This window comes from Branchiostoma floridae, chromosome 9, assembly GCF_000003815.2.
Source record: "Branchiostoma floridae strain S238N-H82 chromosome 9, Bfl_VNyyK, whole genome shotgun sequence".
Lineage (NCBI taxonomy): Eukaryota > Metazoa > Chordata > Leptocardii > Amphioxiformes > Branchiostomatidae > Branchiostoma > Branchiostoma floridae.
The window spans coordinates 13,520,367-13,526,427 of NC_049987.1; positions in this window are offsets into that span (position 1 = coordinate 13,520,367).

Genomic DNA, 6,061 nt, shown 5'->3' on the forward strand with positions numbered 1-6,061 from the left:
GCTTGTGTCTTCCGAGGCAGCGTACCTTGCGTAGTGTGCTGTTAGTCTTCGCCCGAATGTCCAGAAACTTTCGGTAGTGACTAAAAATGGCTGCTACCGATAGCCCAATACTCAGGTATTACGTAAGCCACCATACAGGTTTATTTGCTCGACCAATCATACGTCCGCCTGGTATACTGTCACTGACACACAGGTAACTGCCACTGTTTGCTTATAGAACTGTTCGTCTCTCGAAAGTTATTTTTGTCCCGCTACATCTGCAAACACGTTCAACTGCGGGGCGCTCGAGTCAATGGCCGCATCTGGAAAAGGAGAAACACAGGATATGAGATTTTGTGTGGATCAATAGAAAAACACAGAAGCACAAGTGAGGGCTAGTCACAACCTGCTTGATCTGTTTATCTTTGAAAAGGTCGTGGTACCGGGTCGGTTGGGTTGTGTAAATCTCATTGAAGTGACCGAAGTCCTGTTTTCACATCCGCTAGGGTAAGCAAATAACGACGATTAGATTTTATGTAATAAATGGTTGTAATGACACAGCAATAATATTGCATTGCCCCGGTACAGCATTTTCCGTTCCTGTTTCGTATAGATAGTTCTTTTGCCATTGTTGATGAATTCTTTTAAGCATTTATGATAGTTAATTGCCTAATAAATGTTTTTGTTGCTCTATCAAGCTTCATAGCTTTGATGCAACTTCCTTTGTAAAAGACGGTCTCACAAAAATACAGTTACTATTAACAGAATTGAAAATGAATCAATAAAAGACCTTAACTGTAAAAGTTTTACACGGAATCTGACTACATTTCCAATATAAACAATGACTACAAAACGTTTTTGTACTGATATCATTTGTGTTTGCAAATGTGACACATAATGCAGAGAAAATATATACTAACTGAATGGTTTAAAGGTTTCTATCGCAAATATGTGAGAATCATCCAAGATTGTGACATCTTTGCTTATCACATTTTCAATCATCATACCACCGCCGAGTATTACACCAGTCAACGTTGATTGATGAATATTGATGTACACACAGGTAAAGAGACAGCTCTATCGTTGAAAGATTGCAATATTCTATCATTATTATAGATTTATGACCGACGTGTTCCTAGAGATTAAAAAGCTACCATTGCACTGATTATCACCTGAACTTGATGGATGGTAAGATTAAAGCGCGAGCCTTGTTAATGAGATCTGTAGCCTGACCAATCGGGCGGACGATTGTCCGTGGATCTAGTCTAGGTTATCAATCATCCGAAATATTCCGCCGTGGACCGGTTCTTGACATGTTGACGGATAGCTTGAGGTTGGAAAAGCAATGGGATCAACTGCATGATCCAAGTGAGAACTTCAGTGTGAAGCTTCGTGTACGTAACGTTAGCTATGCTTGAGACAACTCGACTCTGATGAAAGATTACCAAAGAAGCAAGCCCTGGAAATTAATTTACGCTTATTGTGAATGTCAACAGCCTTTCAAGTATGATAGAATGTAATGCCGTTGTAAGTACCTTTAGTTTTAATCCCATTTACTTTATTTTAGGTTTATCTAGCTGTAAACGCCCGGTGGTACTGCCAAAATAGTAGTAGTAGTAAGAGGAGGAGGAGTAGTAGTGGTAGTAGTAGTAGTTAGCAGTGGTTTCTTAATTCAAATTTAACAGTGTTCACATTATTACGTTGAGATATTTACCGTGAGATATTATTATTTAAAATCAATTATATTCATACTTAATCTATACAAGAGTCTACAAAATGTTGAGAATTTTTGCTTGTTCAACTGACATCTATTATGTGTCTATATTTCTGTCTACTTCTTGGCATGAGGGAGCCAATCGTTATAGGGCTGTAGTCATTTTCTGGCTCTGACTCAGAGGTAATCATGTCCATCAACTTTCCGTATACGTAGTACAGCTATATGGATCGTCGAAATCCAGTTGGGCTCACATTTTGTATTATAACCTACAGCATTCATCTGAAAGCTAAACCCCCCAATGTCTGAATAGATCCGTTTGTTGATAGCTACTTCAAAGATGAAATTCAAAGCGAACCCCAGAGTATAATTCGGTGCAATCAGTAAGATGCATGTTGTGATGCAGAGGCCCGAAAGGCCAAGTATGATTACAAAGTATAGATCGTTGGTCATGTTAAAGTCACCATGCCTGCGTTTTAGGTCCTGGACCGCCCACATGTGGTGTGATCTACTGTCTCTAGAGTTTTAACTCTTGAAGTAGCAATATCTGTAGTCACAACGCTTCCTCAAGGGGCCACACGTTATTATCGTTGCTGGTGGAAGGTTGTACGATAACTTAGATGATTATTATCAGTATCAACTACCGGTATACCGTACATGCTTCTAAATCTATTTTCTGATATGGCATGAAAGAACCAGAACTTAGAGTTGATAGATCCTCGTTTCAATACTGTTCAGGTTTTTTTTTCATCTTTCCTTTGTTTCGCACCTTTCCTTTCTCACATTTCCATAAGTGTATACATAATGCTGTAACACCCATATTCCTGGAGTCCTCTACATTCGTTTTTCTTTTCATCTTGTAAGAAAACTTCGACATGACATAAATAGTACATCATTGAAACTGAGAATAACATTACGCCATATTCAAATAGGTTACCTTCTTTCTAATGCGAGTTCCACCTACCTTCATTAAGCTAATGCTCTAGTCTCCAATTTCTAGCTCACGACACTAAAGCAGCTATCATTTCTTTCAAAATGCTATAAGAAGCTAACGATACTCATCACCAAAAAGCTTTTCCCTGGAAGCCAACACCCACGTTTGTAAGTACTTGGAAATGATCGGCTTTGTGTAAAGGAGTCTTGAGGCGACTAAGAAATTACCTCCGTCTTATCTTTCACAGTAGGTCTATAAACGGCTTCTTGGAACGGAGCCCGGAAATCAAAAAGGATGCCTCCAATTTCCATCAATCTTCTTTTTGTAAGGTATGATACCTATCGTGTTGTCGTCTTAAGAAATTGAAATCTGCCATTTTTTCGTATACAGTTAACCTGAATCTATATACAAGTATGTTATCGTTACCTTTTTTTTGTCATATTGTATCCGAATGTCCCAGATTTGACTTTCTACTGAAATTCTATTTTTGGACACAGAAAGTAAAAGCGATCGCAATATCTTACTTATTTTAATAAGACGTCGGGTAGAGGAAATGTATGATGTTCTGTTGAAATATTCATATCAAGGCCACCCGTATAACCCGGAAATTGCAGGAAACACATCCATCACGACATATGTCCCCGTCTCCGGACATTTCCTTGACAAAACCAAGCTCGGGGTGTCGCGAGATCGCTGACCTCGATAAGCGAGACTGGAAAATTTAATCAGCGATAGATTGTTGGAAGCTATCCGTCTTCCTGGGATCAATGCCTGCCAGTTGAATGTCGCTCAGCCCGGCAAAACTGTTGCTGACTTCTAATTGACGTTATGTCATAATTACGCCATATTACATCATAATGATATAAAATTTTCAGGAATTATAAAACTTAACAAGCACATCACCCCCTGCAAATTTGGTGATCGTACAACAAGCTGTTTTGAAATTATGAGGGGGGGCCAAATGAGCCTCCGCCCTCAGTCCAGGGAATGCCAAAAAAAGCCCAGTCTGGATAGGGTTAAACAACTTGAAGCTTTCAACCACTGTTATGGGTACTCACCGCCACCCAACTGTAGGGTAGCGGACATAGAGTAGCGCCAAACGCAAAGAAATTCAAATTACAAAACCTAGTGGCCATCCCCACCACACCAAGAGCACCCATACTACCCACATCCTCAATTCAGTGAACTTGACACGTAGTAGTAGCAATACTGTTATGAAATCACTTGCATAACTTTCTGACTAACTCATTTCGAGACGAAAATCAAGAGGGTTTCTACGTATATATCCACCGACCTTCACCTAACAGAGACGGCGGGTGGTATAAACTTCTATTCACATTTTGTCCGTCACGTGTCTAACTGTCTTTTGTATTTTTCATTAGAGTGAGCTACCATGCTTATTCAGTCACACTTGAGGTCTCACAGCAGAATAATATAGTGGTCCTCCAGTGTTAGTTGTGCAAATTTACCCTACGATCGTTGACAACGTATTTCACACGCCCCCCTCCCCAAGACTAGAGTAAACAGGTGCCGGGTGCAAACATCCCACCATTGCTGTGTACAGAAGTTATGTACGACCTCGTCCTTCAGGAAACCATTAACCTCCTTATCACCAAAACACATCTGCTAACGACGGATCTTTGCACGACACGGCCTACTCCACTTAGCCGACCTTTCATTACTTTTCTTTACTCATAGATGATTAAGATTAAACAGGTAACGTTAACGGCAATAGTGACTGTGCGACATGTGTAATTTAGTCACAGAGAAAAGACGAGCTGATAAACAAAACAAATAACGACATTTCATTGTGTTTCTTTGTTGCGGGGAAAGCATAGACCATAATCACTTCTTAGTATATACGGTTAACTAGCACATTTCTTACATAACGCTCCGCTGAACACATTTAGTAGAATGTCTTCATCTGAACATATACATATGCAGATGAGAATATAATTTAGGTTATGATAACATAAATAGTTGTGGTGGTATGAATAGACACTCCTTCATATACAAATGTGCCTAAAACCCATGTTCAGTTTTCGGAAAACAACCGTTGTCCTGATATTCGTTTAACAATCACGCTTGATTGTCGATTGGGAGTTTGAAATGACTGGTTTTTATTAACAATCTCTGTATGTTTGGTCAAAACCCTTCAACGCAGAACGACTGAGGTTCTTTTTGTACGCAGAACGACTCTTTTTGTAAACAAAACACCTGCTTGCCGCTTGTCAGCAATGTCTGTCCATCCTTCTAGTCTATATTTGTGACGAAACCAAGCCGACATAACTTACCTATTGTGCATATCAGTAGCTAATTCAAACGTCGAAACATCACAGCCGTTTAGAGTATAGATCATGTGCAACATGACAGATTTGAAAGACAAAACACTTCCTACCTGGCCAGATGACTCCCTTTCGACTTCCTCTTCAGTTCTTACCTTTCGATCAGAACCTGAATCTAAAACCAGCTATCGACTTTCTCCAAACCCAAGGCACGACCGTACAGCACTTCCTCCTGTAGCATACGCACGTACACAATGGTCGATAATAAAATAGTTTGCCCCCTACGTTGTTTGCTATGTCTTTAGGGGGCCGATCAGGAAGTACTTAAAGGGAGGGGCATTATTGGAAATTAACGGTACAAATTCTTTGTTCGGGAATGACGATTTAAATATTCGTGCATGCATCTTAAAAGTACATGAACTGTGTCTTTCACCACCCTTTACCCATTGTTTTTCAGTTCCAAGACTTTTCTCTCCTTCACCGCCAACATATATTGTCGGTCCCTTGGCAGGAGGTATATGACCGGTTTGTTCGAGCAAAGTTCATTTGGTTGGACCTGGCTGTTGGTACAAGGTGAACACGTTGACATGTAACGTTGTTTGCCGGTTATAGTTCACGTTTTCTCAAGCGTACAATGTGTACGGAGACCATCAGTCTAGGTACATTGGGGCAATTTGAACCTTTCTAGCTAAAATACGTTACTGTATACACAACAATAAATCATGCGAAAGCGGTTTAGGAAACAAGGTGTCATTTATCACTAGGCTGTAGTCATCTAAATGGCAGGAGGTCATCGAAATAGAAGTGGTCATTTTTTTCTCGTGCGTCACTTTCCACACATGTCACAGGAAGTCCAAAAATAATGTACTTGTCTGATATGGGATCAAAAATTTAGAATCATATTGTCCTCGACTGTACGCTTGTATAGAATGTTTGGTTGTTGCCATCGGCGTAAATTGGTACTTTTGCATTTTATATGCACAAAAGAAAAAGAAATCATCAGGATTGGCTGACTACCTAACATTGATTTACGTTCTAACGTACTTCGCTAATCAAACAATCAGCCCCCTTTAACTGACCATCTGTCATTGGGCTGACATGTTGTCAAAACATGCATGCTGGCGAAACATCAGGTCACGATATCGTATT